We start from the raw sequence: 23,273 nt of genomic DNA, 5'->3' as shown, positions 1-23,273 counted from the left end.
CTGAGTATCTAAGGAATAGAGGTACCACTATCAAAACACAAAAGTAAAAAAGAAAAGGATATAGGGAAAACTTTTATTTAGAATGTTGGGCAAGGGACATACCCTAGAGAATGTGTCTAATCTACTCACTTCCAGCTCTAACATTTTATGGTTCTATGCAATAAGTGGTGTGGTTGCCCTAAAATATTTAGAAAGAGCAATAAGACACAATGCAAGAGTGAAAGGATCCATGTTTAATTCCTGACTTTGCCTATTAGCTATCTATGTGTCTTTGAAATCATGTCTCCTTTCTGGGTCTCAGTTTTTTCATTTATAGTTAACAGACTAGATGATCCTCAAGGTCCCTACCAACTCTAAATTCATGATGCTTAAAATGAAAAAAAATGTTATAATTAAATAAACACCATTCCTTCAATGTTTCCTTAAATAATGAAACAAAAAGCTATCTAAAGATCAATTTTCTGCTCATCCAAACTTAAGACCATCATCTTGCTTCTTACATTCCTACAATGATCATATTAAAAAATCATTACATGTGACTTTCTCTTAGAAGAAGACAGAAAAGATAGTGGTTGAAGCACCAACCTAGAAGAATTAGAAGATCTGAAGTTGCAAATCTGAAATACTCTGGTTGTGGGATTGTAGGCAAGACATTATCTTCTCAGAATTCTAGATGATTCTCTTAGACTCTCATCTGGAGTAGGGCTCTCCATCGACAACAGTAGAAGGAATTTCTTCCCTGGAAATTCCTTATATCAATAAAATCATAGATGTGGTTAAAAAGTGGTTCTCTAAAAAATTGCAAAACAGGAATCTAAAAAGCTCAAGTGGAAAATTCAAAAATAGCTTTCTTTTCAATCACTGCATTGTTGCTCATCAGATTCTAAACTTGTAGCTAACACTTCAAGTGAATATGGGAAAAAAAGCAACCCTTTTGTTAACCAAGAGACAAACCTAGTAGTTATGTTGTGTGTTCTACCAGTGAAACATCTTACACAATTGTTCAAAGAAATACTATTTGATCTTAGAACATTGGCAGCAGTCTGAAACATCTTTTCCCAGTGTAGTACTTGACTTTAAGCTGACTATAGATATCAACTTTCTCTCACAGATCCTCTGACATACTTTAGTATTATTGAACAAATGTCAGTTCTGTCTATCTCTTGAATAGTGCCAATCTGAATTGAAAATATGCTCACTTTTTTAACATCATCACTGTCTGTGTTTTAGGAGCAGAATCGGACATGACTGCATAACTTCAACTCAATTTCATTAGATTAACTTCTATTAAAATAAAATATATATTATTTTATAACCTGCTTTCTTCCACGAGCTGGAGATATTAGATAAAATGATGACAGTACAACTATTCCTGCCTTCAAAGAGCCTACATTCTTTCTAAGAGAGTAGGGGAGGACAATATCTACAGATGATGAAATATAAACTATACACAAATTAAGTACAAGGAAATTTTATATTTTTATGAGAGAGGAAACCTAAAATGAGAGAATGAGAATGGGTCTCATCTAAAAAAACAGCACTTGAATGGAACTTTGAAGAGAGCTAGTAGATGGAATATACTGAGAATAGCAAGTAGTCCATGTTTGTTTGGAAGATGTTGCATGTGAGGAAAAATGATGTCAAATTTCAATAATACAGTGAAGGGTTTCAATAATGCAGTTCGAACAATATCATAGAAAGAATAGGGAGTCAATGAAACTTCTTGAGGAGAATATGGTCAAACCTAAAACTTAAGAGTCAGAATTTAAGAGTAACAACCTCTCACATCTAAAAAGAACCATGTGGAGAGTGAACTGAAGATGCAAGGGACTGGATTCAGAGAGACCAGTTAGGAGACTAGTGTCATAGTGCAAATGAGATGAACTAAGGGCCTAAATGTGGATGGTTGTTATATGAGAAAAGAAAAAAAAATATATGTTATAAATGTGGCTTAATTGTGCCACAATAATATTTCCAGGTCCCAGTTCCAATATAAACTCCAAACATTGGACTGACTTTGGTCCAAAATTTTCTATTGCTTTTAAGATAAAATATAATCTCTCCATCCATTGCAAAAAAGATCAATGATGAGGAAAGATCCTAGAAACACCAAAATATTACCTTTCTTATATACAGAAAAAAGTTTAAAATATTAATAATAACACTTTTTTAAAGTAGCAAAGAACTAGAAATAAAGTAAATGTTCGTTGACTGGGGAAAGACTAAACAAACTGCGATATAAGAATGCAATTTCTTCATTGCAAAAATCTATGAATATGAAGAATATAGAAAAGAATGTCTTATATGAATTGAAGAATGAAGGGGAACCTTGAAAGCAACATACACAATGACATAAATGGAAAGAACAACATGAAAACTGCACTAAATGATGAGAAATTAAAATGAGTATACTTCCCCCCCCAAAAAAAGTTTTAAGAATGATTTAAAAATGTAAATACAGTAATGTGGGAACTGGTGATTATGTCACTTCTGATGAAGTATTTTTTCTTCATTTTATTATTTATTTTAAGGGATGAACCTTTAAAAAAAGAGGAAGTAATGAATATTTAAGGAAATGAAAATATTACAAAATAAAAGATATCAAAAATTAAATTTAAAAAGCAAAAAAGTATTCTGCGTTTTTTTAACCTGGTATTTATGGAAGAAAGGAAACAAGCATTTACTGTTTACTATTTACTAAATAATTAACAATTATCTTCTTTGATCTTCACAACAATTTTGGAGCTCCTAATACTCTTCCCCATTTTACTGTTTAGGAAATTGAGGTAGACAGAAGTAGTGTTACCTATAGGCTAGTAAGTGTCTGAGTCGGGACTTGAACTCAGATCTTACTTATCCCAAGTCCAGCACACTATCTTTTATGGTCACTAGCTGCCCCATTTAAGGTACTTAATAATCTAGCTCCAAGACAGCTGTACAATCATGCTAGCTTCCTTCACTCTCAGTTTCAGCCAAACTGGAAGTGAACTAGCTAAGCTGCTCTCAGGATACAACATGCTCCCTAGACCCTCCAATCTTTAGCAAAGCCTATTTCTTTATTCTTAGAACACATTCTTTCCTCATCACCATCTTTCAGAATCCTCTTCCTTCAAGACTGAGAAAAGATTCCACCTTTTTTTATTCAAGGCTTTCCTCATTTTCCAAGTGAATATATCCTCTCCATATACAAATTTCCTTAAACTGCTTTGAATCAACTACGTTGTCACTATCACATTCTAGCCTGTATCATATCTAGACATCTTGAAATGAATGATTATTTCATTTTTTAAAAAAATCAATATCCCCAATGTCTAGAGCAGAAAATTGCATATAGTAGGCAAGTGAATTTGTAGAACTGAATTCTAAGAACAAGAAGAAAGACATATAATAGGGAATATTTGGAAAAGGTGAGAAAATGGGAGGGATACTATTATCAGAGTATACTATAGACCATCTGAATAGAAGAAGGAAATAGATGAAATTGGCAGAGAGTATATCAGAAACTTGTTATAGAAATATGATTTAATAATGATGAAAGATTTCACTTATCTAAACAACTGAGAGCTCTCTCTCTCTCTGTATGTCTCTCTCTCTCTCTCTCTCTCTCTCTCTCTCTCTCTCTCTCTCTCTCTCTCTCTCTCCCCCCCCCCCCTTCCTGTCTTTCCTTCTCTCTTCTTTTCTCTCTCCTTTCTCTTTCTCCCATGAGCAAAGTATTTAAAAATGCTGCTTATTGCCTTAATGATATAACTTCATTCTTCAAAAAGGAACAAAAATGAAGAGGAGAATTATTATTTTGTACCTGATTCTCAAAAATAAGGATTGGCTGCTAAAGAATTGGTTGTTAAAAATACAACAAAAAGGGGGACTGTGATTTGGAAATTTCCATTCAATCTTAGCACATTATAATAAAGGAGGAGAAAATTGAGGGCATGGTCTGACCAGTATCTTAGATTTATGAACTGATAATGTCAATGAATTGACAGAAAATAGGATCCTTGGCCTATTTCTGCTAGTTAAGTCAGCCCATTAAGAATGGAAAACTCAAGTTCAAACATCTATAATTCCAATGAGAAAGAAAGAGGGAAATTATATGAAGAATCCCATGTAATACACAGGAAATCCCAGAATATATAGAAAATAGAAGCAGAGACAGGTAATAGAAGATAAAGCTAAAAGCACTGTATGGACTGATAAATTATTTTCAGAAGAAATAATATTGATGCTGTGAGTGAATAACAGAGATCATGAAATAACTTTTAGGAAGTCATGTTGGGGAAAAGACAAGTCTCTTCAATAGACTCTGAGTCTTAGAAGTTAGAGTTTAGGAGGAATAAATGTAAAAGTCTTCAAGGAATTTTTCTATTTCTTGAGATGGATGGAGAATTATCATGTAAAATGGAAACTGCCCAAAAGTACTTTGCTTCAGTTTTCTTTTGAAGGAGAATAATCTTTAGACTATAAAGGAGAGGACAAAAAGGGCTAATGGCAAGTTGAAATTCAAAATATGTAATAAGTTGTAAGGAAGCAACTTGCACCTCTATATGAGTTCACATCATAAAATCTTGATAAGTCTCAATGGGCAATAAAATTGCTGAGTCAGTGGTCTGAAAGAAAATTGCTAAGAGAGGAGAGGACAGTTGTGGCCATGGTCTGTCATTTTTCCAGATTTGGGGATTGGTAATTTCAATGACTTAACAGAAAGGATAAGTAGGATCTCATAGCCTTGAATTCAATAGGATATTAATCCAAGAGAAGTTCTAGAGAAAGAAAAATGGGAAATTGTCCAGCGATGCCACAAGAATTGAAAGGGAAATGTGTTATCTTGAATAAAAAGGTGAGGGGGGGTACAAGAATAACATCTGAAAATTATAGACCAGGGACTTTGACTTTGATTTCTGACAAAATTCTAATGTCTTGAAGGTCAATAATTAATAAAAGATTAATTTTAAGAGGTAATAATAGGTTAATTAAATTAGTTCATCAATCATGGTTGATAAGCATCTAGCAAAAAAGCAGTGATCACTGAAAGCAGGTCAGCCCCGATAAACTACATTTCTCTTTCTAAAAAGTTATTAGGCTGGTGCATCAGGAGAATTATGTAAACATGTAGAACCTAGATTTCAACTACTGAAAAAGTCTTTTATGCTGTCCTTATGGATGCAATGAAAAGATGTAGATTCAGGAACCGATCAAAGGCCTGGTTGAGAAAAATTTCCATCCAAGATTTGTATCAACTTGAAGGTGGATCTCTAACGGAGTGCTTCAGTTATCTGTCCTTGACTTTATGCTAATATTTATAATTAATTATTTAAATAAAGGAATCGAAATAATCTTAAAAATATGTAGATGGCAGAACTGATAGAGTTAATGAACATGGAATCAAAACATTTCATTGTTGGAAGGGACCTCCATAGCCATCTCTTCCAAATCACATTTTAATTGATTCATCAACAAACACTGCATTAGATGGAAAGGCATACAAAGATGAAAAAAAATTTGAATCCCCTAATCTCACAGAGCTTAAATTCAATAAAGAGAGATACTATATACACGTATTATATGTGTATACATGTATATGCATATATATATGTATATACATATACATATATATATATATATATATATATATATATATATAGAGAGAGAGAGAGAGAGAGAGAGAGAGAGGATATGTAAAAATAAATTCAAGGTGGTTGGGGGGAAGACAATATAATTTGAGGGAATCAGAAAGTTTCATGAAGCAAGAAGTGCTTGAACTGAGTTTTGAAAAAAAAATGCAGTCTGCTCAAAAAGATGTCATCCATTCATTACTTGAAGACCTCCAAGAAGGTAATAGTCTAAGGTGGCCCATCTACTTTTCAGAAGTTTTAATTATTAGAATGTCTTTCTTATATTTGTATTTTTTCAAATTCTGGTTATCATCAATAGTTCTTACCTCTAGGGCTAAGGATAGTGAATAAAGTCCCTACCTATATTCTAATTCCTCAAATCCTTGAAGGAAGATTTTATATTTCTCTTGAGTTTTCTTCATACTAAACATGTCTTGTCCTTTTAACTGATACATACAGGATATGAACTTAAGGCCTTTCACCATTCTGTTTGCCCATCTTCAGAAGCTATCTGGCTTTTCAGTATCCTCCCTAAAATGCACTGTCCAGAAACACAAGACTCTAGAATGATGTAGCCTCATTGGGGCAGAGTACAATTGGATCATTACCTCTTTATTCCTGGACACGGTGCCTGTCTTAATGGAACCTCAGATCAGGTTATCTTCTAGGGCTGCCATATTACAGTGTTGAGTCATATTGAGTTTGTAGTCCATTAAAACCCCCAGGTATTTTTCACATAAACTGCTTTCTAGCCATACCTCCCCCAGAGTCAGGATTCAAAATGATCTTAACAGGCTAGAATGATGGGCTGAATCTAATAAGAAAAAATTCAATAGAGATAAATCTAAAAATATTACAGTTAGGTTCCAAAACTCAACTTCATAAGCACAAGGTGGGAAAAGTCATAGCTGTACAGTACATATAAAGAGGATATGGGGCTTTTAATGAAATGAAGCTCAGTATTCAGCATGGGAGATAATTACTATGCTGTATTATGTTCTTGTCTGAACACATATGGAGCATTTTGTTCAGTTTGGGCCTTTACATTTTTTAGGATTTTGATAAGTGAGAGGCAGTTCAGAAGATGAGTAGTCTCTAAGTCATGCTATACAAGGAGTTATTGTGTCTTTTAAATCTAGAGAAGACACCAATAAAGGAGGAAAGGAAATGATTGCTTTATTCAAGTTTCTAAAGGGTTGTCATATGGAAAAGAGATTAATCCTGTCTCTCTTGTCTTTAAAAGGTAAGGACTAGAACAGTTCCTTTCAGAAAAGCAGGGCCATTTGGATAAGCTTCTTAATAATTGCAGCTATCTGAAAGGGGAAAAGTATGTCTCAGGAATTAACGAGTTGCCCCTCACAAACAGTTACCAATGAAAGTTAGATGATAACGGTATTGTAGTGCAGGTTCTGTTTGAGTGGGATGCTCTTTGAACTTCTTTCCAACTTTGAAATTCTGTGATTCTCACAAACATAGAATCAAAATGAGGGACTCAGCAAGAAGAGCTGGTTTGGGGAGAAAATGTTGAGCTTAAGTTTAGATTTTAAAGTTCCGATCTCAAATCTAATTGAAGATCTCTAAAGGAACCTAGGTCTAGAGGTGAAGGAAAAGATCATAACTAAAGACAGAGATTTGGATTTCCTCCATGTAGAGTACATGTCACTGAAATCATGAAAGGGAATGGGTTCACCAAGGAGGGAAGGATGGAGAAAGAAGACAGAAAATCACATTTAATAAAGGAGACAGAAAAAAAGGAATGCTTCAGGTTGAAGGAGAAGCTTAGACTGCAGTGTAGGCACTCAACCCTTTGCAATCAGAGGAGACGCTCAGCTCTGTCTCACCTGCCACCCCATCCCCGCATGTTCCTGAGAAGCAGGATAGTATGGTGTCATAGAGGTCAGAGGGAAAGAGTGGCTGAAACACTGAAACACTTCACTGAAAATATCCTGAGTGTCAAAAGAAAACATCAGAGATTGCAAAACAAGGCCTTGAAATGTGGTGTAGGAATAAACTTGACTAGATAAAATCTGGAAAATACAGAAAGATAATTCATGCAAAATTATTTTGTGATAGAGACTCTTTAGCAGACTAAAATTTAATTATTGGAATACCTTAAATTTTTAAAGGAAATGGAATAAGAGGAAGGAAGAAACTTTCAGGAGAGGGGGAAAATTTGCCATATGTGTGAATTTTTTGGTAGATGTGTGATGGTACTACAGTATCTAAATTTCACTTGGTCTGATGGTGGAGTATGGGAACACAATAGCTAGCTATTTGAAGAGAATGAGGCAGGCCATCCAGCATTTATCTAAGAACCAAAACACTGGGAGGCTTGGTCTGGGGGGAAAAAAAGAACAGCTGGCAATTAGAAGTCCAGAGGAGTGGGTTACCCCACAGCTGGTAGAAATCAACTAAATTACTAAGAAGACAAAGGCAAGGGGGGGATTGCAGAGAGAGGGGGAATTGAAAAGGGAAGGAACTGACTAAATTAAACCAGACATCCAGATAAATTAAGCTTTATTAAAATGGTGCCATGGTTCTGATTTCTTCAATACTAACTTATTTGCTTGATAGATTTATATGGCTTAAGGCACAGTGAGGCAGAGTGTGAATTTTATTTCCTCATACTCTAAGCAGGGAATATTTGGGGCTGTTCCCCTCCACCCCCATTTCTTCTGGTAAGAAGTAGCTAATCCTTTCAAACCCACCACCACTAATTCTTTGCCTGTCAAAGAAGGAGAGAATCTAATTTGACAATTGGAGTTTCAGTCAGGATCTTGCTTAGAAATAGAGAAAACATTTCTAAGTGATAAAATACAAGAGACTTACATTTTTGAAAGCCAAAAACGACCTTATTAAGGCTCTAGAAGACAAATGTCCTAAAACACTGAAAGTTATACAATTTGAAAGAAATTAAAGGGGGTGGGGAATGAAAAGAACCTCCAAACTAAGCCTGTGATCAGAGCAATAGGATGAAATTAAGGAAAAGAATATATACTTCCTGAGGACAAGGGCCATTTAGTTTCTTGGGGTTTTTTTTGGTCTTTGTGTCCAGCACATAGCATACTACCTAGCACATAGGAGTCACTTAATCTATCTTTTTTTTCTGAATTGGAAAAGAACATCAGGATTAATTGTGAGAATTCTGAAATTATGGAATGACTTCTTATTCATATTGGGGAAAATCTTACATCTTAAACATATATAAAGATTAATATAGGAATAATAGTCTCTAATGATGGAAGGGTTCTATAACTCCTTTAATTTACAGGGGAGACACTGAGTTCCAGACAAGTTAAATGACTTTTCCAAATTAGAATATTTTGATTCCAAATCCAATACTTAGTTCACAAAATCATTACAGGCTAAAGATCTGTGTAGAGATAGCATGGTAGGCAATGGCTCTAAAGTGCTGAACAGAATCTGAATATTTAATGTCTATGACCTTATGAAATCTACCAGAAATATGTCTTATGCTAGAAAATATCAAACAAAATTTCACATTCCTGACACTAGTAAAATTAACTAGAGGAAATTCAATGAAAACCTCCCAAACTTGCTTAAACCCTAAATAGGAGTTATTTTCCCACAACTAGCTTTTTATCTGATTTGATTTGGCCTAGTCCTCAAGGAAAAAAAGGGGGGGGTGGTGAGAAGAAAGAGATAGGTCTTTAAACGTGACATTTGATCCTGGGAAAATATTAGAACAGATCCTTAAAGAGATGATTGGAGAATATCTATAAGGAAGCAATGATTACAAAGAGCCAACTTGTCTTTATCATAACAGGTTATTCCAGCTAATCTTATTTCCTTTTTTGACAGGACTAGTAAACTAGTAGGTTATAGTTTGCCTCAATTTTAGAAGAGATCTTAATAAAATTTATCATACTATTCATTTGGAGTAAGATGAAGAGAAATGTAATTATCATTTGTTTAGATAAATTAAAAAGTGACTAGAAGACTGGGCTTGGAAAAGCTATTAATAATGGAATATCAACATTGCAGAAGATCTAATGTGTTGGATGACTTCATATTTAAAGATTTCAAGATGATCAAATCTGCAAACTCCCAAAGATGACACAAATCTGGGGAGGAGAATAACATGCTGGGTGAGAGGCAAAATGAAACAAAAGTTTGACAGATTGGGGTATTAATCTTCCCACTTTCTTGATTGCCCCCCCCATGGTATTTTTTTTATTTCCTGGTGGGAATGCTGCAGAAAAGATAGAGAAGGAATATTTTTCCATTGATAACTTGTAGATATGCTATGGCTCACCAGTATTTGAAAGTTTCTGGGCAAGAATAGCATTGTGTGGAATCTGGTAATAAAAAAGATAAAATACAATGTCTTTTAAGCAGCTAGGTGACTCAGTGATTAGAGAACTAAGCTTGGAGTCAAAAAGACCTGTGTTCAAATCCAACTTTAGATATTTACTAACTATTGACTCTAAGCAAGTCACTTAACATTGGCATTAATCCACTGAAGAAGGAAATGGCAAACCTGTTCAGTATCTTGTCAAGAATACCCTATGGATATTATGGTCTATAGGGTCATGAAGAGTCAGGCATGATCAAATGACTGAATAATATCAAAAAATGAATTATAGAGTCTTAGGTTATAAAAAATCAACTTCATAATTACAATATAGAATCACCTATCTAAAGATAGAATGGACTTTACAATCCATGGAATCCCATTTTGCAAATGAGGAAACTGAGATATAGAATAGTTACATGACTCATTTAGGGTCACAAAGCTACTAAGAGATCTGAAACAGGATTCAAACTTGAGCCTTGCTGATTTAAGTCCAGCACCCCAATATTAGATAGTAGTTCTGAGAAAGATTTGAAAGTTTTAGTGTGATAAAAGCTCAATACAGGTACAGTTATATGACATAATAGCAAAAACATTGTGATCTTGAGTGTTATTAAGGGAGGCATAGCTTCTAGGAATACAGTAACAATACTGCATTCTGCCCTTTTCAGTCCAATTTTGGACATAAAAGTTTAAGAACGACGTTGACAAGCTGAAGAGAGTCATAGGAAGATCCAATGAAGAAACTGGAAAAGAGAAGGCTGAAGAATCTATATAAAAAGGTCACCTTTACAGAGTTGAGAAGAAGTCATAGGGAAAAGGGAGATAGACTTGTTATAAATTTCTTCAGAAGACAAAGCCAGGACTCATACAAAGAAGTGGAAACGAGCTCAGTTCAGCATTTAATCTCAGCAAGAAATTTTTTAACAATTGGAGTCATCTAAAATTTAGATGGCTGGAGAAGTAACAGGTTTTCCCCTCTTGGGAAGTCTTTAAGCAGAGGCTGAAATTGCAACTTGTCAATTATTTTATAGCAGGAATGACTTTCACATATGGTTTGGGTTACATAGCTGTGAAGGTCCTCTCCAACTATCAAATTCTGAGATTCTATGATATTCTGGTGGAGGGACTTTGGGTCATTTAACCCCTCAAGGTCTTAGGCTACTCTCTAATACTCTAAGTTGCAGAGCAGATAACAATCTACATTGGCAGAAACACTTGTCTCACTGTAAATTCCCTATACTATTGAAATCTCAAGTCTTGTGTTTTAAAAATAAAGTATAGAAGTCACTATGTAATTTAAGGGTGGGAAAAAGTCATTATTAAGTAGAGGGGGGAAAGGGAAGACTTCATGGAAAAGGTAACATTTGACTTGTTGGCAAGTTGCTTCCACTTTCCATATTTTTCCATATTTTGCATCCTCATCTGTAGTATGTAATTAGTTAATCTTTCAACTCTAAATTCTGAGATCCCAAGTGCAAGTCATAAACTCAAAAGCAAAGAAGGGGAAGAACATTCAAGGCATAGGAAACACGAGCAAAGAATGAATCTGGAGAGTAGAGGGCATGTTTGGGAATTCAATTTGATTGTAGGATGGAGCAAATGGAAGGAGTATAATTGGGTTTAGTGGGGGAAAATAGGGTGGCAGTAGATTATGATGACCTTGAATGACAGGCATAATTACTTGTACTTTGTCCATAAAGAAAAGGGAGATATGAAGATTTGTTAGTAAAATAGCAACATGACCAGATCTATACAGAAGGAAAATTACTCTGGAGATGGAAGACAGACTTGGAAGGAGGTTGGAATGGATGAAGTAGTAGAAAAGATGGAGAGGATTCATGAAAATCTATTGGGAATCTATTGCAGTTGTCTAAGTGAATAGAAACAATGGCAGTTCAATCATCAGCACTAAGATTAAGTCCAGACTATGCCATAGACTTCTAGGCAGGTACTTGTCTTGCCTGTGTGGACATTGGAAATATAATGCAAATTTTCTGAGAGAAAAGCCCCACTGGAAGTAGACTTAGGATTTGGTTCAGCCCAAATTGGTCTCTTTGTGTTTCCTTTGTCTTTACTCTTAGATTCCTAGAGTGACCATTGGGAGCAGGAGTGCCTGGCCAGTGATGTCCCTGCAGACATGATACAAAACAACACAAGTAAACAAACCAATACGAGCAAGGAAATTCTCTCCAAATTTTTCCTTCCAAGAACACATTTCAAGGATGGTTTTTCCTTCTACTTTATCAAATGAATATCAAGCCACAATCCTCTTTTTAAAAAAAAATCTATACTTTGGAACAGCTGCTTTCTTTTCCCTTCCCCATGCACATCTTTTGCTCCTGTATATTTATCCCATTTACAGTGGCTCTTGTGTTGTGCTTCAGATATGACCCTATCTTTTGTTCATAAATTCAGTAGCCCTTCCCCTGCTTCAAATAACCATGCTCTGTGGTAAATTGTGACCATTGTCTTGGAGAGCCCTTTGGAGTTATTAAGTTTTGGAGATCCATTGGTTTTACATTTGCATATGTATGTTAGTGAACATTCATGCATCTCATCTACATAAGCAAAAAGAGAACATCTGTTTTCTTTTCCTAACACTAGTTAGGAATTGATCATAGATTTTTCATGAACTAATTGCCAGTTACTGCTCACTGTCTCTGTCTCTCTCTGTCTCTCTCTCTCTGCCTCTCTCTCTGTCCCTCTGTCTCTCTCTCTCTCTGTGTGTCTCTGTCTCTGTCTCTCTGTCTCTCTCTCTCTCTCTCTCTGTCTCTGTCTCTCTCTGTCTCTCTCTCTCTCTCTCTCCTTCCCTCCCTTTCTCTGAAATCAACATGTACTACAGAGACATCTCCTGGACAAAGAAAGGAAAATTACCTCTGGGAAGAGCCGGGGTGGGGGGCAACAAGTTTCTTATGAGTTGGTTATGGCTACATTTAGCCCAGGACACAGAGAGGACAGAGCCAGGTTTGCAAGGTTCAAGCTAAAGACTTTTTTCCCCAAGGCAAACTCTTGGCTTCTATGATCTTACAGACAGGGAAAGGTACCTTATCTTAGCAAGTGAGCCATAGAGGTGGAATTCTGAGAGAGATAAGAACATTGGGGAATCATGGATCTTTTTTTTTCCAGTACCAACCTTTGGTAGACAAGAACATTCCAACCTTATCCTTTCAGTAAAGGTTATAGAAAGCATGTCCACTTTGCTAGTTGCTCTTAATGCTGTAATTGTTGTTTACCTGAGCAAAATTACAATGATAACTGTTTTCTTCATTCTATCTTCAAAATCTATCTATTCTCTTCAAAAGTATTCTTTACCAATCCTATGTGGTCTCCTTGCCTTCCCATTTGCTTACTCATTTTCCTGGATCATTTTCCTATTATCTCAATCATAAAACTTTCAGTCAAATAGCATCAGTGAAACCCCCTACTAAGCACTGGAGATAAGAAAAAACAAATGGTAAAGTGAATAGTCCTTGCTCTCAAGGAGCTTACAGTCTAATAGTGAAGACAACATGTAAACAGCTACATACAAAAAAGGTATATACAGAAAAGCATTGGAGGTAGTCTCAAAGAGAAAGGCCCTGAGATAAAGAAGATGAAACTTCTTACATAAGATGATACTTTAGCTGAGACTTAAAGAAAAACATTGAAAATAGAAGGTAGAGATGGGGAAGGAGAGAGTTCCAGTGAAAATTCTATGTGTAGAGATATGAAATATCTTATGAAAAGAATTACAGAGAATTTGGTGTTACTATATTGTAAAGTATATAGTTTTAAAAAAACTGGAAGATAGGGAAGGGCTTCAAAAAGCTTCAAAAACCATACAAAAGATTTTATATTTGACTTTAGAGATGTTAAGGAGACTCTGGAGTTGATTGAATAATGGTGGGGAAGGGAGAGAAGGAACATGATCAGACTTTAGGACAATCCATTTAACAGCTAAGTAGAGAAAGGATTGAAGTAGGTAGATATATGAGACAAGAACAATCATTGGGCTATTTCAGTCCAAGCATAAAATGATGAAGCATGATTATGATGAATGATATAATGAAGCTCTTTATCAAGGCAGTGGTAGTGTCAGAGGATAAAAGGTGTAACAAAAGAAAGATATTGTAAAAATAAAAATGATAAGATTTGTCAACTGATTACACATGGAAGGGATGAGAGAGAGAGAGAGAGAGAGAGAGAGAGAGAGAGAGAGAGAGAAGAGTCAAAGATGACACCTCCATTCAGAAACTGGGTTCCTGGAAGGATGGTGGTATCCTTGACTAATAGAAAAGTTAGGAAAAGAAGAGAGTTTGGAGGAAAAAGATGAATTCAATTTGGAACATGTTGATAGGATGATAGAATAACATCCAAACCAGGAGACACTCTTAGAAAATGGTTGTCCTGAGGCCATCCAAGTCCTTTTTTCTTCAAGATTAGTAATATGCCAACATCCCATAGGAGTACCAAGAGCAGAATAAGATTATCTCACCATTAGCACTTTTATCACTGGGGTTTGCTCCTTGGTATTTGTTATAAGAACAGCTGGAATTTGTCAGTAAGTCAGTCAGCAAACAGGCATTAAGACTTATTTTGCTTGAGGCATTGTAATAAGCACTGGGGAAACAAAGACAGATCCAAAGAGTTCACATTCCATCAGAAAAAGACAATATGCAAATAGATATAAATAATGACATAAGAATCAGAAGTGCTGGCAGTAGCAGTAGAGGGATAAACAAGAGAGCTAGGATTCAAGAAAGGTCTTATACAGGAGGTGTCCCCACAGTCCCCAGTCATCTAAATTGATTGCTTTCCATATGTGGCTTTAGAGAATACTGTTGCTTAGTCATTTTCAGTCTTGTTCAAGTCTTTTGACCCCATTTAGGATTTTCTTGGTAAAGATACTGGAGTGGTTTACCATTTCCTTCTCTAACTCATTTTACAAATGAGGAAATTCAGAAAAAAGGTTAAGTAAACTTAAGAAGAGTCACACAGCTAAGGGTCTGATGCCAGATTTGAACTCAGGAAGAGTCTTCCTTATTCCAGATCCAACACTCTATTCACTGTGCCCTTTATATCCTCATAGAATTTTTGTAAATTTTGTAAATAATAAATAAGTACACCTCATTTTACTAGATAATGAATGTTCCTCAAGTATAGTTTGTAAATAAACCTTTTGTAAACCAATTCCTGTTTTCCTGTTGTTGTAGCACTTAGCTTTCAAAATGTCTTTGTTAATATTTTGTTTGTGCATCACTCACATTTCCCAATATATTCCCCACTTTCTCCCTGTGAGTCATTATAACAAAGAAGTAAAAACAGGGGAAAAAAACCAAGCATAACTAACCAGCACATCAAAAAGTTTGACATTATGTGCTAATTACTTAATTTCTAGGAAGAAAACATTACCAGTAAACAGGGAACATTTTCATGCTTCTTCTTTGGAACCAGTTGTGGTCATTTACATTTCATAAAATTTGGTTTCAATGGTTTTGTTGTTGGTCTTTTAGTATATATCCTGTAATTATTTATTTTGCTTTCCTAGTTTTGCTTGTCTGACTTTGTATCAGTTCATATAAGTCTTCCCATGCTTCTCTGTATTCATCATATTCATTAATTCTTTTAATGAAGGGAAGTTACATTATATTCATTTACTGCAACTTTAACTGATAGTCAGGTACTTTGTTTTCAAGTTCTTTACTAGTACAAAAAGTGCTGTTATAATATTTTGGGAAATGCAGAAACCTTTTGCTTACTGTTGACCTCCGTGGGGTATATTCCAAGCTGTGGGTAAAAAGAAATGGATAGTTTATCCACTTTCCTAGCATAATTCTAAATTACCTTGCAGAATGGTTGTACCACTATATATTCCCACCAAATAACTAATATATACATTTTTCTTTATAAAGATTTTTCTCTTAATGTCTCTTCAAAAATCCTTTATCTCCATTTCTGAATGATCACCTATTCATGATTAATTTGTATTCTTCTAAATTTCAAGCAGGGGATAAAATCAAGAAACTTCAGATGCCACACAGCACTACCTCTATCATACCTGGTGGAAAGTCTCGGCTCCTTTCATGTCCCCATTCAAAGAGATTTCTTTCCTCTATTAAGGGTATCCATCCTAAAAGCCTTCTTCCCTAGCAGTTTAAGGATAGAAAATATTTCCTTTAGACTTCTTCGTCACACCAATAAACACAAACACACACTCACCATAAGTTATTGCTCATTGCTTTCAAAAGTACTGTCATATACTTATATATCATCCCATACAAGAACCCCTTCTTCTTTATAGTTAGATAGCAATAAACTACATCCATAAATGACCTATTATCTTTGGTGACTATAGCAAAAAGATATGAGCAGTAGTATGAACCCTCTGGTCAAATGTAATGGACCAAAACTGAGAAAAAACTAGATCAGTATCAAGATTGGCTACTTGCCAAAGGCTTCTAGACCTGAAAATGAAGACAGGGAGTAACGAGATCAATAGTTTATTGGGGTCAAGGATGAGGAAATATAATATTTGTTATAATATGAAAGGAAAAGATAGGTCTTTTAGGGTTAAGGTAGACAAGGATCAGTGACCCAAGATGTCCTTCATTTGAAGGTATGCCTACTAGTGAATTGAAAACATCTAACTGAACTTTATTTTAAAGATAGCTACCAAGAGTAGTAGAGCACATGACTTGGAGTAAGAAAGATCTGAATTCAAATCTTCTCTCAAATACTTATGAGTAATGTAATCCTAGTCAAGATACTTAACTTCTTTCAGTCTTCATTTCTTCATCTTCAAAATGAGTTGGAATAACATCTCCTACCTCAAAGAGCTTTAATGAGGATCAAATAAGGTAATGTAAGTAAAGCCCTGAAAACACTACAGAAATGCAAGCTATTATTAATAAAATGGAATTGTTTTTTAATCTCTGTCCTCTTTCATACTGCCTACCTAAAAGATTCAAACTTGTTGTTCAGGTGAGGGAAAAGCTAGTTAAGTAAGAATGGGTAGAGGGAGTAGCAGTTGTAGGGAAGGCCCTGAGAGTGAGCAACAGAATGTATGGGTTTGAGGAAACCTGGGTCTTTTAGGTGACCACATCTCTTTACTCAAATGGCAGTGATAAACAATCAACCATTAGCTCTGACACTCTGTGAGACTCCCTGAATAAAAAAATAAGCTCACTCCATCACTAGCAACCAAACCAAAGATAAACCAGAGCAGAAGATACTCATCCTACCATGGCTGAGGTCATGATAAGGTCAAGTCTCTGATCAAACACTTGTCACTGAGCAACTTTCTGCAAATCCACCAGAATTTCTTTTCTTTGCTTCATTCAAGTCTTATAACAATGAAAACTTACTTATTTAACAGTATCCTGGCAAATAAGCCCAGGACTTGAGCGGGGAGAGAAAAACAGACAGAGAGATAATGATATTTGGATTCTGATGCCATCTATGAAGTTGGAAGAGAAATGAAGGTGAACTGATGCCTTTGGTTGAAAGCAAAGTGTAATTTATTCCAGGCAGAATTGCAGAGAAATGCAAAATAAAAGAAGGCTAGTTCATTTGTCCAACTCTTTCCCTATCTGTCTGTCTCCCTATTATTCTCAGATACTCTTCAAAAAGCAACAGGCTTCCTTGGGGGAAAATCAATCAATCAAACAAGAATTTTTAAGAAGGGAAGCATATCAGCTGGGGAATATTGGAAGTAACAATTCTTCAACAAGCTTTTCTGGATTCTTAGAATTGTCAGTGTGCCCTGCCTCTATTATTGTGTATTTACTTTATATAACACCTTTGTGGTATGCCTCAGATTGGATTGCCATAGGGAAGTTACTAGAGTACTAGTGATGACTATTCATTGTAGAAAATAGACCTCAACTAGTGTTCTTCTCATTAACAACCAACCACTAGACAGAATTATTTCTTACCTAAGACATTATTAAGTTAGCATTTGTAAAAACAGTAGCTACAAAATATTCACTCCATAAACCTTGCATCCACCCTCCCATAATTATAAACAGTGTCTTTGGGAAAAGTGGGCTCACACTTAGAATACAATAGTAATAAGGTCCATATGGATAAAACCTATGTAGCCTTGATATCCTTTTCCTCTTAGTGGAGTTCTCATTAAGATGTCCCTTGAGTATCATTTCTCTAATGCTAGGACATTAGTTGGTGCAGTGGAGAAAGCACTGGTCTTAGAGTCAGGAGGACAGGAGTTAAAATTCAGCCTCAGACACTTGACACCAGCTATGTGACCTTGGGCAAGTCACTTAATGCTGATTTCCTTGCATTGAGGACCATCTCCAGTCATCCTGATTCATAGCTGGCCACTGAACCCAGATGACTGTGAAGGAGAAAGTGAGATCCATGCCTTCATGTGCTTGTGATGGCATCATCTCCCTTGATGTCATGATCTTCTTTGAGAATGAAGGATAAACAACATCATCATCTCTAATGGATTTCAGAGTCTGTTCCCTTCTCTTGATTACCAAGACTAGCTCTCTCTTGAATTCATCTTCAGTCTTCTTTTCCAGTCCTGGGTTTTGATGCCAGTTCCAGCCTCAAATGATTGCTTCATTATTTATAACAGCTAATAACTAATATTTTTATAGGTCTTACTGTGTCAGCCCCTGCACTAAATGCTTTAGCTATTATCTCATTTGAGGGGCACAACAAAGCTGGAGCTATTATTATCCTTATTTTATAGATCAATCAATCCATATTTACTGAGTACCCACTACTATGTGCTAAGCACTAACAAGAAAACTGAGGCCGATAAGTTAAAGCACTTGCTTAGGGTCACACAGCTAGTGAGTATCAAAGATTGACTCTATCCACTGCATAGGCAGCTGCCCCATTTATTATCATTGTTCAGTTGTTACTGGAGTGATCCTATTTTGCGGTTTCCGTGGCAGAGATACTGGAGTGATATGCCATTTCCTTCTCAGTTCATTTTTACAGATGAGGAATGTGAAGTTAGCAAGGTTAGGTGACTTTCCCCAGGGTCACACAGCTAGTAAGTATGAGGTCAGATTTGAACTCACACTGAAGAGTCTTCCTGATTCTAAACCTAATGTTCTATCCACTGCAATAATGAGCTTTCCTCAAATAACTCAGTTGTGAGTTTTTGCTTCTTCATGAGTACACAGTCTCCTATGGATTGCACTGCTGCTCTTCAGTGCTATATGGGTATATGATAAATTTCTAGGGAGGACACAGAAAGCCCCCCAAAATGATTCTTTCTCAGGAAAATTTCCCAATTTTAGCTCCTTACTTAAACTGGGATCTTTCCCTAAATGCTTGTTGAGTGAATGATTGATTCCAGGCAAGGAAATGAAAAACCATTAACAACAGGTAGCAGATAAAGAATAGTATAAGGTTACAGAACAGTGAGAAATCAGGCTTCATTGGAGTACAGAGTTAAGTCAGTGAAGGGCTGTAGTACGCCATAAGACATGGGAAAGTAGGTTATCAGTCAGATCACAAAGGGCCCTGAAAACTATATTAAAGAACTTGAGTTTTATTCAGTAGACAATGGGGAGCCACTAATGGTTTTTGAGCAGGAGAATAATGTGATCCTAGGACTGCATTAGGGAGATAATTCTTTTTGGAATTGCTAAGATGGCAGGGAAAACAGTTAGGAAGTTATTGCAGCAATCCAAGGGAGCACTATGGCTGGCAGTGGGAGTGGAAAAGGAGGAACTCTGAAAGATATTTAAAGAGCTTTGAGATCTGTAAGTGAAAGCTATGAGGCAGGGTTAAATAGTAATGGTATTTTATGTACTTTCAAGGTATATTAACCCAGATGGAAGCCCTGGAGAACCTATCCAACCCCCAACCTTTTATAACTTATTAGAGTCATAAATCTTCCTTAACTACATTCTTTACACAAGATTAAGTGCTAAACGATGATGAGATTTTAACATGAAATAATAAACAAATAAGAAAACCAAAGGGAGTGCTGATATTCTCATCCTTTCACAATTTACCTCCATTTTCAATGTCCTCCAGCAGTGAAGTCAAACTCAATGCCAGTCTTCAGATAGTTGTAGAAATTTTTTTTTCTATATTCTCCATTTGTTCTGTATTAAGAACATGAGGGAATGCGCTTAAACCACAGTATTGAGATTTAAGCTGACTTTGAGGGAAAATTTCCTAGAAGGGGAAGAATGTAGACAATGGTTAGCAAAGTTGGGTGTAAACTGTTCCTATTTAAAGTTCTGCCAGTTCTTCATTTGACCAAACTGTTTTCAATAAGAATCCGAGTATTCAAAGGGGGATGGATTGGATGACCTCTGAAGGGTTCTTTTGGCTGTTTGAATCGGAATCTAAAATACGGCTCTGATGTAACATATGAAACACGTATTTCCACTCTACTTCCAAACCCTCCTCCCATTCTTGACCTCATTAAAGTTCCAAATGAAACTTGTCCTCGCAAACCTAGGTTGGAACATCAATTCCAGCTGAGTTTCTAGGACACCTAGGCACAGCTTGGTTTAATCTCATTTGTTCCCAAAGTAGAACCCCAGAAAGGACATTAACCAGAAAAAAAAGGAAAAGAAAAAAAAAGCAAATTGATATTTCAAAATTATACTTGTTGTCTGCCTAGGATGTTTATAACTTTCCATATCTCCAAGAAAATGTTTATCCCTCTACTGGGCTCTCTTCAGTTCCCTGTTAAGAATATCTTTACTATATTTGTGATATATTTTTATAGCCTAACAGACACAACTTAAATGCTCTCTCTTCCCATATATACATATCTACATATCTATGCATGCACACATATTTATATAAAGAACAGACCCATTACTTTAAGAATCCTGCATATTTTTAAAGTGTCTTTTATGAGGTTTATTAAAAGAAGTCATAAATCCTGTAGAAAGGTTGAAGCTGTATTACATTGATCTTATTCTTTATTTAAACAAAATATAAACTTGAAGTAAAACCTTGTTGTGGAATGTAAACTCTCTCAAATACCCTCAGATCAGTCATTCCCATATGCCACTCTTAAAATATCAAATAGTCTCTGAAACACTCCATGTCTGAGTGTTTTGCAATAACAACAAAGTTTTCTGATGACAGTTTACCTGTTGAATTCCTTATGATTGCCCAAGTGAGGGATCAGTAGTGCCAACTGACTACAAGTCTTTGGTATGCAAAGTCTTCCCCAGGCAACCTGTCCTTCTTTAATCTGCCTCACAGTAAGAAAATCCCAAAATAAAAAAAAAAAAAACTGAACTTAGAAGGTTCAAGAGATGATTATTCATATTGCTAAAGGATTATTTGTTTTTACAAAAGGATCCCCAAAGCATTATTTCATTTATAAAAGACATTATTTTAATTCCTTCCTACTTTTTTATTTATTCTGATGGCATTTAAGTGATTTATAAGTAGGTGTGTATATGTGTGTGTGTGTGTGTGTGTGTGTGTGTGTGTGTGTGTGTGTGTGTGTGTGTCTGGTCTTACCTGATAAAGTATAAGTTCATTAAATCAATCAACAAGTATTTATTTAGGAAATAGGTTTACTAAACATGGGAGAGATAAATAGAAATAATAAAACAATGTCTACTTCTAAGGAATTTACATTTTAATAAAAGCAAATTGGCTCAGTCTGGATTTTTATCCCTAGTGCCCAGCAAGTGTCTGGAACATAGTAGGCATTTAATGGGTACTTATTGATTGACTGATTTATATAAGAATCTTTCAAATATGATTTCTTTGACTTCATTTATCTCTAGGGAAGTATTGGGTAAAATACCATTTGTAGGAGGGGACAGGTCAGATCCACTCTGTGACTTGCTGATTTCCAACATTTTTAACCTGAAGCCAGGTTAATATTAGAACGAATCACATCTTTCTACTCTCAGTAGAGAGATGAAGACTACAAATGTGAATGTGTCATACAGGGGCAGCTAGGTGGCACAGTGGATAAAGTACCAGCCTTGGAGTCAGGAGAACCTGAGTTCAAATCCGGTCTCAGACACTTAATAATTTCCTAGTTGTGTGGCCTTGGACAAGCCACTTAACCCCATTTGCCTTGCAAAAAAAAAAAAAAGCAATGTGTCATACATTGTTAGTCATGCTTTCTGATTTTTAGTTTTGTTGTTTGCTTGTTTTTATATTAGCATATATTTATATATAATAAATAATATTCAAATATATATTATTTATTAAAAATATAAATATATATATTAAATGTTTCTTTCTTGCCAGAAAGGGTTTTCTGGCTGAGAAGGGAGATGTTAAGGGAATATGTGAACATATGTGTGCTGGGGAAATAAAATAAAACCATAAAACTAAAAAATATAACAATTTGGAAGCAATTTTGAAAAAAAAAGGCAACAGAAGCAAAAAAAAAAGATTTGAAGAAGAAAAAGATCATACAACATCTCATCTAAGTTGTATGGGGAAGTGTGGCAGGACAACCTTGAGTCCTGCTCAGAAGTCTGGTTAGAACTGGGTAGAAGTCAGACCAATGGCAGATCCCAAACAACTGGCATGGTGATAGCACTAGCTTTCATATTTTGTTTCATATTTCACATTTCAAATTTCGGAACTCACCAATATCAATATCAAAGTCAACCAAAAGCCTTTTCTTGCCCAGTTTGAACAAGGACAGGTGATTTAAGGATCAAGAAATGAACTTTTACAAATAGACATTCCTTTTCAAAAATGCCACATTTGGTTGATCCATTCATCCAATACAAAGAAAGTGCCTCCAGAAACTTTCATTTTTCTTTTTTCATCTCCAATGCTGACAAGCCTCATGGATAGGAGGTGCTTAATGAGTACTTTTTAAACTAAATTGAATATGATTTTGCCTTTAAAAATGTTTATTTTGCATTAAGTTCCAGTTTCTCATTCACTGAATAGTTTCTAGTAGGTCTCAGAAAACAAAAGAATGTAACATAGTCAACATTTTGCTTTATTAAAGACACAGGATTGCCCTCTCATGGGGAAAAGGGTAACTGTAGGCTCTGTGACTTGTGAAACATTTTCTGAGTTCCAAAGTTGGGGAATGGTGCTAACAGTAGGATTTCAGGGTAGAGAGTCAAGTCTACTGTTTTTCCATTGTCCTGTTTTCCCAGAATCCATTGTACTGCAACAATAGAATGTTTGCACTTCAAGTGGAGCAACTATTTAGTTCTTTCTAAATCAGTTTTCCTGAGTAATTATTACTCCACTAGACTAAGATAACTCAAAAGTCCAGACAATATTGTATGAGAAGTGATGCAGCTGGGGGGGGGGGGTTGATTAATAGAGGTCTACCTCGATCAGTTCAAGCAAATATCTCCCTCTATAGAATATGGTCATGGGTAGTGGTGCCTTTTTTGGAGGGCACAGCGTACTGATGG

This window comes from Macrotis lagotis, chromosome 2 (genome assembly GCF_037893015.1).
Source record: "Macrotis lagotis isolate mMagLag1 chromosome 2, bilby.v1.9.chrom.fasta, whole genome shotgun sequence".
NCBI classification, from domain to species: domain Eukaryota; kingdom Metazoa; phylum Chordata; class Mammalia; order Peramelemorphia; family Peramelidae; genus Macrotis; species Macrotis lagotis.
The sequence above is the reverse complement of the archived record's forward strand: the minus strand, read 5'-3'. Positions refer to the sequence as shown.